At 34.6% G+C, this 11,202-nt stretch overlaps 1 pseudogene across 1 annotated transcript; it reads right to left on the bottom strand.

Annotated features, from left to right (window-relative positions):
- Positions 1–9,951: 9,951 nt before the first annotated feature.
- On the bottom strand, positions 9,952–10,298 carry LOC308273773 (large ribosomal subunit protein eL34-like; annotated as a pseudogene). The gene has a single exon. The product of its transcript is annotated as a large ribosomal subunit protein eL34-like (transcript).
- Positions 10,299–11,202: the final 904 nt, after the last annotated feature.

Raw genomic sequence — 11,202 nt, 5'->3', positions numbered from 1 at the left:
CTCTTTGAAACTTAGACCCCATTTCAAAATGAAATGCCCCTGGGTTCAATCCCCAGTACCACATACACAATAAATCACCATTGCTTGTGAATATCTTCATCTCATATATAGTACTATGCAAAGTTATCTATAATGTATCTAAAATTTAGACTATTTTCAGAATATTTAATTTCCATCTTTGCCCCTTTGATTATCAGTAATTGCATCAAGAATGTCAATATGCCTTTATTTTAAAATCTTCTTATGTAATTATTCTACATTCATGTGGTTCTCAGTTAAATGAATCCAATAAATCCTCAATTCACGTGGGTCTGGTTTCTAAATATTCTCTTTATTATTTTTTTCTACATTCTTCTAAGTCCTTAGATACTTTATTTGCAAGTTTCTGACCTTTCTGCGTCAACTCTCCTGCCTCCACCTTCCCTGATGCCTGATTTTTGGCTCTGATCTAGGCTTCCATCTGTGTACTGCTTCTAAAGATTCATCTTGCCAGGAGTGGTGGTGCATGCTTGTAATCCCCATGCTTGGGAGGCTGAGACGGGGGGTGGGGGGTTCCTCAGGTTCGAAGCCAGCCTCAGCTACTTAGTGAGGCTCTCAGCAACTTAGTGAGACCCTGTTTCCAAATAAAATTTAAAATATGTCTGGGAGTGTAGCCCGGAGGTAGAAAGCCCCTGAGTTCCATCCCCAGTACCACAAAAGAAAAGAAAAAAAGAAGAAAAAAAAGATTCATCTTATTACACATAGTTGGTCTTGTCAGATCCCTGGTTCTGTCCAACATAAAGAAGTAGAGTCAGCTGTCTATGTCCAAGTGAATGAGAGAATTCACTAGTAGGCATAGGATCACCTTTGATACCAGAACTCCTTCTAGTGATTAAATAAGCAAAACAAAAAGAAAAATACTTGCCTGATATTAAATTTTACAAATCTTACTCATTAAAATCTTCTCAGAAATTATTTTGCATTTCAGATTCTGCCTAGGTATGCAGTACCTATCTTCTGTTTGTTACTTTATCTCAGCATATTTTACTTATTGCTATATAAAAAGAATTATAATGTTATCATAATATAAAAAGTATATACTTATTTATATCTAATTATTTAGATCAACTAGAAAACTCTCCTAATATGGCCCAGGCCTGGCTTCTTCTGTCCATCCATTCAAACATCTGTGATTAGCTAGTAGCATAGGATACTTGTCTCTATTGGCTTCACAGTCCTGGAGTTTGAGTGGCTGTTGTCTGAAGTCCAGAGGTGAGGGCACCATATGTCTCCTATCATCCAAATGAACATTCTGATTTTTTTTTAAACTTTCTCAGTGGCTTGTGGTTTTCAAGAGAATAAAAAGGAGCATGCATTATTTCTTAGGGACTAAGTCTAGAACTGGCACATTCATTTTTACCACCTTCTATTTTCTAAAAATAATTGCATAATGATTTTCTATCCCTTTGGTGGGTAAATAGACTCCTTAGTGGAGAGAGCCACCAAATCACATCTTAAGGTGTGTGAACAAAAGAAAGGGGATAATTGGGGCCACATTTGCAATCTGTCTACTTCCTGTACTTCCTCTCTATCTTACGGCCTTCAGCTCTGCTGACTGGACTCTTCTACATTTGCTGACTCCCCACCTAACTGAAGGCCCCAATTCAGTCCATCTGGTCCTGCCAACTGCTCTGGCTCCTTCCCAGTCCCAAATTTACTGCATTCTCTTCCTGCTCCCCTGACTACCAGGCCCAAACCCTACTGAGAAGCTCTATTTCATTCCTGCCAAACATTTCTTGAGATAACTTTATAGAAAGTGAAATACTTTATTGCTCACACTTTTCAGTTGGATCCAATTCTGCCATAGGAACAATCTTCCAACCAGGGGATGAACTGCTTCTGTTTCTTTTTCTTTCTTTTTTTTAACTTTCTGAATGATCACATCACAAAGGCAAGCCTTTCTCATCCACAGAACTGATTATTCAATTAATTCCTCTGATGAACAACAATGAAAATTTAGAATCTGTAAGGCTGTATGAACGTGTGGATACCACTTAGAGCAAACATGACCTAACATGGTAATTACTATAATCCCTTTAATACACTGGAGTGATTAAGTAACCACACCACATGATGAAGAAATTACCAGCAGTTTTTAAGCTCCACGTTGGCTGGGAGAAGATATGAGTTGCTTTGTTTGCAAATAGTTGGAGAAGATGCTTTATAATTATGTCAAAGTTTCCAGAGCCCTGTTTTATTTGGGAAGGTGTTAAGCTATTCTACACATAAAATTTGTTGGAATACAGGAAGCTAAATTTTAGGTTAAAAGGAGAATCAGAGAATGATCATGTAGGAATCTGTTTCAGAGGCTTAGTATGTGTGTAAGCACATAATTGAAGAAAAATATATCAGGAACAGAAGGGCAGATTAAAAGTCAGTAGTTGAAATATCAGATTATTGAGTAAAAGGTATAAGCTATGTCAGGGAAGAAGGTTAAAGAACATCTAGCCAAAAGGCTTGTGGAAAAAATATGTAAGACATGAGGAATATTCATTGTTTAAGCACCAAGTGTGTGAAAGAATATCTACTATGTGCCACTGGGTCACAAAGACAAGTAAGTATTCAAGGATGGAACTTCTTGAAGAAGACAAACCATCATATGATATAATAAGTTCTGGCTGAAGAAAGAATGACTATTCACTAGGGCTGTAGAGTTCAACAAGAGTAGAACTGAACAAAGAGATTTCTCTCAGGCTGGCAAAACAAGTATTCTCAGCAGAGAATAAACCAGCAAAACACTGGAAATGGGTAACATTGCTTAGTGAAGTCTTGAAGTAGTCCTTAAACAATAGTCTGAATAGTGTGACAAAACAGGAATTAAGGAAACTCATTCAAGATTTTAAAGACTTTGAGTAATATGCTAGAAAATTAAACAAATACAAACAGTGGATACATGGTTTCAGAATCTAACAAACCTTTTTATTTGAAAAAGATGATATCCCTTCACATGAAAAGGTTATGAAAAAGGTCAGGCATTTGGGCTAAGTAAATAAAAGCTAGAGGACTTGGGGTGAAGATCAACAGTTAAAAGAAAAGAATGCTATAATATGAATCTCCTATTTGGCTACTAAACAGAGGCTAATAGGCGAATACCAATTTGCATGATTTGAGGTTACTAAAATTCATTTTAAGTCAACGAGAAGGATGTAATCATTTTTAATTTTATATTTTTTGGAATTAGAAAGGACCTCAGCAATGTTTTTTTTTTAATTTTTTATATGGAACATATTGAAAATGGCATACATTCAAACTGTGCTTGGTGCCTCTCACCCCTGCTTCCCCTTCCCCCCTCCCAACAATGAGTGTCCAGGTTGACCATGCTATATTCATACTTCTCAATCTATACTGTAAAATAGAAAGAAATGTGGCTCTCCCAAAGACATTATATTATTATATCACAACCATATAAAGACAGCTCAAGAAATAAAAACTATAGGCCTATATCATTGATGAATTTTAACACAAAACTACTAAGCAAAATACTAACAATGTGCATTCAAAACCATATTAAGAAAATTATACACCATGACCAATTTGTGTATATCCCAGGGATACAAGGCTGGCTTAACATACAAAAATAAATCCATGTAATTCATCACATAAACAGAACCAAAGGCAAAAATCATATTATCACTTCAACAGATACTGAAAAGCAATCAACAAAATCCACCACCCATGTATGCTAAAACCACTGTGAAAAATTGGAATAAAAGAACATACTTCAACATCATAAAGGTAATATAAAATAGGCCCACAGCCAACCTCATATTAAATGGGGAAAAACTATGAGAGTTCCCCCTAAAAAAAGAAACAAGACAAGTATTTCCATTATCACCACTTCTTAATATAGTACTTGATTCTAGCCAGAGTAATAAAGTAAGAGAAGGAAATAAAAGGATTAAAAATAGAAAAAGAAAAATTAAAACTATTCCTATTTGCCAATGACATAATACTATACTTAGAAGACCCAATAAACTCAACCAAAAGGCTTATATTAACAAATTTAGCAAAATATTTGTATATAGTTTTAATCTTAAAAATTCAGAAGCTTTCCTATATACCAACCATGAATTCACTGAAAAAAAAAATCCAGAAAACACTTCTATTTTTTTGTGTGTGTGTGGGTCTAGGAATGGAACCCAGGGGAATTCGACCTCTGAGTTACACCCCCTGCCCTATTTTTTATCTTTTATTTTCAAACCGGGTCTCACTGAGTTGCAGAGGGCCTCACTAAGTAGCTGAGGCTGTCCACGAATTGCCTCTGGTCTCAGCCTCCCAAATGCTGGGATTACAAGTGTGAGCCACCACGCCCAGCTCAACACTTCTATTTTTTATATCCCTCCAAATAAAACATATAAGAATAAACATATCCAAAGAGATAAGAGACCTCTAAAAGAAATATTATGAAACATTGACAAAGTAAATAAAAAATACCTTAGATCTGGGTGTGGTGGCCCATGCTTGTAATCCCAGCATTTGGGAGGCCGAGACAAGAGGATCATGGTTTAAGTCCAGCCTGAGTTCCTTAGTGAGGTTGTTTGCAACTCAGTGAGATCCTGTTTTAAGATAAATAATTTAAAAAAGAGGGCTGTGGGTGTATCTTGGCAGTAGAATACCCCTGGGTGCCATCCTCAGTACCACAAAAAATAAAGACTTTAGAAGGTGGAAAAACATTTTATGCTTTTGGATAGGCAGAATAAATATCACCAAAATGGCCATTCTTCCAAATGCAAATTTACATCCTTGCAAATGTAAATTAAGAAGTGGTAATATTGGACATACTTGTCTTGTTTCTTTTTTTACATTTTTTACATTCTACAGATTTAATGCAATACCTATTAAATTACCAAGGTCATTCCTCACAGAGATTTTAAAAATCAGTCCTTAAATTTATTTGGAACAACTGAATAACCCAGAATAGCCAAAGTAGTTCTCAGCAACAAGGACCATGCAGGAGTCATCACAATATCTGGCTTCAAACTATACTACAAAGCCATAGTAATAAAAACAGCATGGTATTGACACAAAAACTGACACATTGACCAATGGATCAGAATAGAAGACTCAGAAACAAATCCACACACTTACAGCCAGTTGACTTTTTACAAAGTGGCCAAAAGTATATACTGGAAAAAAGCCTCTTCAACAATTGTTTTGGTAAAACTATTTAATCAAATGCAGAAAACTGAACATAAACCCCACTTTCTTACCCTGCACAAGAGTCAATTCAAGATGCATCAATAACCTGAAAATTTGACCAGAAACACAGCTACTTGAAGAGAGCATAGGTCCAATACTTCATCACATAGGCACAGGTCAAAACATTCTCAACAAGACCCTAAAGGTACAAAGATTTAAAAAACAGATCAATACATGGGATTGCATTAAGTTGAAGAGCAAAGTGCAGCAAAGAAAATGATTAAGAACTTCAACAGAGCCAACAAAATGGGATAAAGTCTTGCCAGCTGTTTTCTCATAGATGACTAATATCTATAATATACGAAGAACTTAAACTCAGCCCTAAGAAAACAAATGACCCAAACAAAAAATGAGCGAGTTAAATAAACACAAAAGAAGAAATTCAAGTGGTTAATAAATGTATAAAAATGTTCAATGTCATTTGCAATCAGAGAAATGCAATTCAAAACTACTCTGAGATTTCACCTAATCGGAATTAGAATACCCATCATTAAAAACACAAACAACAACAGATGCTGTCAAGTAGGATATGGAGAAGTGGGGACTCTAATACAGTGTTGATGGGATAGCAAATTAGTGCAAACACTTTGGAAAACAATATGGAGGATACTCAGAAAAGTGGAAATGAACCTACTATTTGATCCAGCAATACCACTTCTGGGTATCTACCCCAAAGAATAGAAACCAAACTACCAAACTAATGCATGCATATTCATAGATGCACAATTCACCATTGCCACGTGTATCTATGTCTATAGGTCCACAACTATGAAGTATGTACACATGGGATGTTATTCAGCCATAAAGAACAAAATTATGTCATTTGCAGGGAAATGCATGAAACTGGAGACCATTATGCTAAGTGAGATTAGTCAGTCATAAGAAGTAAAATATTGGATGCTTTCCCTAATATTCAGAAGCCAGAGAAAAATAGATTATAGAAGAAACCTTAGACAAAGAAGAAGAAATCTTAGATGAGCAAATAAGGTGACCTTACTGAGAGTGATGAGAAGGGTGAAGAGAGAAACCCCTCAATACACATGATGTATATTGACAAACATATCAAAGTCGATTAGTAAGTCAAGTAAGAGAAGGAGTGAAGGGGGGATGAAGTGTGAAGTGGAGAAGGGATAAGTGAACGATGTGTGCATGTGTGCCTCTGCTCTCTTGTACCTCATTAAGATGTATGACTACAATACCCAAAACAAAGAACCCATGAACAATAGCAAATGAGATTGCGATTAAACTATAAAAATGTTTTTCAGTTATTTAAAAATTTAAAACAAAAAAGCATTTATTTGAATTTTTAGCTCCTGTCTATATAGGTTTAAACTCAGCAAGTCTTAGTTAAATTCAATGTCACTCCTTAGTCTCTTTTTTTTTTCCATTTGGAGTATTACTTCCCATGTCCCTTTTCCCCCTCCTTCCATCTTCATCATCTTCACATTTTTATATTTAATTATTTCTCTACATTTAATAATCAAGAATTATACTTATGTCCAAATCTCATATATTCAGATGGTAAGATCTGAAGGTGAATATGTTATATTACACGAAGATAATTAATGTCCATTCTCAATCTATACCTCAAAACTAGAACTTCAAAAAAAATGTAGTAAGGTTGTTTTTCTCATCTATGAGAAATAGGTAGGGTAATACATGTATTACTCTACTTGTTTCCTCTGTTTCAAGCCTTGTTCTTGTTCTCTCTCATACCCTATTTGTTATCAGGGAATTCTAATCTTGTTATCTTTTATTTATACTTTGATTTCAAGCCTTTTACACTCCTTTGGACATTTGAAGTCCAGTTCCTCTCCTTGTACCCTTAAAGGTTTGTACTAATTGACATGTCTTTACTCCTTGGGTCTTTTGGTAACTTTATGCCAGTAAATTTTGGTTACTTTATGCCTCCCGTTAGCGTCCCCTGGAACAATTCCCCCCATAGGTTGGTAATAAACAAGGTCACTCCTAGTCCTTTACCAGTTGGACAGTTAAGGGCTTATCATTATCCTTACACAAATAATTATAATTTACCACAGAGAACTATGTTACCTTGAGGATATGCAAAATATAGTAGTTAAAATGGGCAAAATCACTACATGTTGGGAAGATTAATAGTTATTTTAGGCCAGGAATAGTAGCATACACCTGTAATCTCAGTATTTGGGAGGCTGAGAGAGGATCACAAATTTGAAGCCAGTCTCATTAATTTAGCGAATCCCTCAGGAATTTAATGAGACTTTTTCCAAACAAAATAATAAAAAGGTATGGAAGCGTTGCTCAGAGGTAGAATGCTCCTGGGTTCAATTCAGTTCCCACTAACACACACACACACACACACACACACACACACACACACACCACACACACACACACACACACACACACACACACAAAGTTGTTTTAAGAAGATGATGTTTGAGCTTCTTCTTAAAATAAATATTCATCACAACACATTGGGTAATAATAATTTTACATTTGAGCTGTTGACTAATAGAAAAAAAACAAAGTAGTTTAGTGAGGTGAAATTCTATTCCTGCAGACATTTCAAGTTTAAATTCAAGTTTTCATCCAGCTGATAATTGGTAAGCTAGAGTATTTTTGTGCCCCCGTTAACTATGTCAGGTAATAATATATCCCATTTTGTACTCTGGTATTTAATATAAATCTATGTTCTAGAAAACGGTTCTATTTTATATAGCATATTTAGTTTTCTATTAAAGAAAAAAATCTCATTAACAAAGTTTCACTGGAAAATGGAATTCCCTATGCATATTTTAATAGACTCTGCTCTTATCTAGAATTTATACTAACAGACAGTGGATGGAAAAATACATTTATGTAAGTCATCCAAAACTATTTTAAATTGGAATATATTTTATCAGAAAAAATACAAAAATTTAAGTAACAGCAAAAATAGTGATTGATGATATTGTATTTCAGTGGGATGCTAATTTTAGCAAGGAATGTAATTTTATCTCTATAATGTTTTTAAAAGTGCCTTAAGTTTATATATCTATAAAGCAATTTCTTGAATAAATAATCATAGAGTTTTAGACCTGAAGGGCATTTTAGAAACCATCTATTCAAAGACTTTAGAGATGAGATAACTGCCTTCCACAGAGATTGATTTTGGCAAGGATTTAGGACTAAATCACTGTAGTAAGACTCCTAACGCATGCCTTCTGCCTTCCAGGACAATGTTCATGAAATTGTTATTTAAAAAAAAGGAGCTCTCCTTAAATAATTTGGTTTGAATTTCTGAGGGAAAGAATTACTGTGAAAAGCTCAGGGAATTATAAAATAAATGGTGAGATTCAAGCCTAGAGTTCCTGCCTCCAGGGTATTTTGAATTTTTTTTAAAACCTGATAACTAACAAACATAAGTTTAATGAGTCTTCCTTTTATTTAGAAAGCATCAGGTTATGCATGCTTATAATAAAGTAGTGATTTATTCTCTTCTATACAAAAACTTTGCCTTAAATCTGAAAGAAAATATAAAAAATATACCCACTGTTTTATACTTCAAATCTAAAGCATTTTAAATATAAAAACTAGTGACTTAAGAAATACTATTAAAGTGAGTATCTAAAATGAATAAAGCAATAAAAAAGGAGTTCTAAATGGGTAAAGGAATTACACTGATAACACTTTACTACATAGTACAGATTAATCCCTATGTGAAATGAGCCAGAAATTTGACAGAGTTTTCTTTTAATATTTGATACCAAAGAAAAGAAAACCTGATTTGAATGTCCTTGGAGAAATGACATTTTCACATATACATAATACAGTGGGGGTCACTTAATAACTACAAGATGGTCCTGCAAGAATAAGAGAAAAATATTTGCAAGACAATGAAGATCTAAAGTAGAACACTGTCCATTGTTAAATGGCCAGACCTATTTATTAGCTGAGACTGAGAGAATTAGTACTTTAAAATTCTACCAAAACTAAAGGAATTTGATAGACAGACAGATAAAACTCAGATTACAGAATCAATTATTGAGAATATAACTAGAACACATGAATGAATGAATGATTGGAAATATCCTTCTCTAGTAAGCACCCCTAAGAAGCATTCCTTATGAAACATCAAATTAAATCAATATTATACAAGTATCTAAATTCGAACTAAGAGCACAAATGTATTGAACCATTGTGAAAAGATAAATATAGAATAGTATGCAGATCTATCTAGTTGGTCATTTTTTCTTATATAATAAGCCAAAATTCAGAGCCGGACAAAAATCTGGGACATGGTAAATATTGGGGATAATGGAGATACTTCTTCTTGCCCCCTATTTGATATTTTATATCTCCAGATAAATTTCATCAATATTGAGAGAAATATCACAAAAATAAGCTCCTTTGTTGAGACAAAAAATATAGTATGAACCATAAGCCAGATGTGGTGGCGCACGCTTGTAATCCCAGCATTCGGGAGGCTGAGACAGGAGGATCGTGGTTTGTGGACAGCCTCAGTTACTTAGTGAGGCCCTTTGCAACTCAGTGAGATCCTGTTTCAAAATAAAGAATAAAAAATAAGGCTGGGAATGTAGCTCAGAGGAAGAATGCTCCTGGGTTCCACCCCCAGTACTCAAAAAAATAAATAAATAAAACAATAAATAAAATTAAAAGAAAATATGAACTATGAGAATTTTTTAGCTTTTTATTTTTTATTACTCAAAGAAACTTCATTTATTTAGATTTCTAACTCTGTGCCTGTGCCTTCAACACTTTCACAATGATTTTCTGCTCCTCCATAAGGAAAGCATGCTTGATCCTGTCACAGACACATTTAGCACACATGGGACCACCATAGGTCCTGCTGACATGCTTTATTTTTTTTCTTTTAGACAATCTCATATGAATCTTAGGTTTCACAGCATGAACCTTGCACAGTTGGCCTGGCCATAGGCCCATGCAGGTTTTGGCGCTTTCCGCACTGTCTTGGTATAAAGGTAAACAATCCTCTTGCCAGGGGTTCAAGACAGCCTAGTTTTGTTAGAGTCTGTATTGTAGGAAAGCCTATGACGATATGTTAAATGCTGGACCATTTTCAGTGCCTCTAGACACCATTCCCGGAAGAGAACTATGAGAATTTTTATAAAAGGAAGCCAAATTTATATCCAAATAGGAAAAATTTATTTTGTTATTCACATATTATCAAAATCCTGCAATTTTTAATAATGATGAGATTCAACTGGGAATATGTATTATGTATTACATATACTTTAATTTTAATGAGGTCATAAAATAGGACATTTTTAAGATTGTATTAGAAACACACTTCTACTTCTTAAAATTCACTAAAATAATTTAACATTAGGTATATTCTTTCAATGGTTTGATCTCTGTTGAGCTGCGTGCAACTGTCCGTGTCCAGAATCTCAGTACTTTAGAGGCTGAGAAAGGATTGAAGGTTCAGGACCAGCCTTAGCAATTTAGCAAGAATCTTAGCAACTTAGTAAGATTCTATTTCAAAATAAAATAAAATTATCTATAAGACTGTTGGTGTAGCTCAGAGTTAGAATGGCTCTGGATTCAATACCCAGTAACACATGCGCGCGCGCGCACACACACACACACACACACACACACACACACACAGTTCTATTGTAGGGCATCTATTAATTGCACCTAGCATAGGTACATTGTTGAATATGACACAAATATGAAGCCACTTTTTCTTCTTTTGGCATATCACAAAAGAAGAGATTTTTCCCTGTGTCTATTGCTAAACCTCTAATCATGCTCTGCTTTCTCTGTCAACTGCTTTCAAATATTTACTAAGTTTTTAGTTTCTCCTCAATACATCATAACTATATTTTGCTGCCAATCAATCTGACATCTCAACATCCTTGCAGTTGTTGCCCTCCCAATATGGAAACTATCTTTAACAACTCATTCATGCTTACCACCTGCATAAGTGAAAGAGGTCAGTTCTAATTCTAAAAGAAA

The sequence above is a fragment of the Muscardinus avellanarius genome (assembly GCF_963383645.1).
Source record: "Muscardinus avellanarius genome assembly, chromosome: 15".
Lineage (NCBI taxonomy): Eukaryota > Metazoa > Chordata > Mammalia > Rodentia > Gliridae > Muscardinus > Muscardinus avellanarius.
Note: the sequence above shows the minus strand (reverse complement) of the source record. Positions and strands in the feature narration are given on the sequence as shown.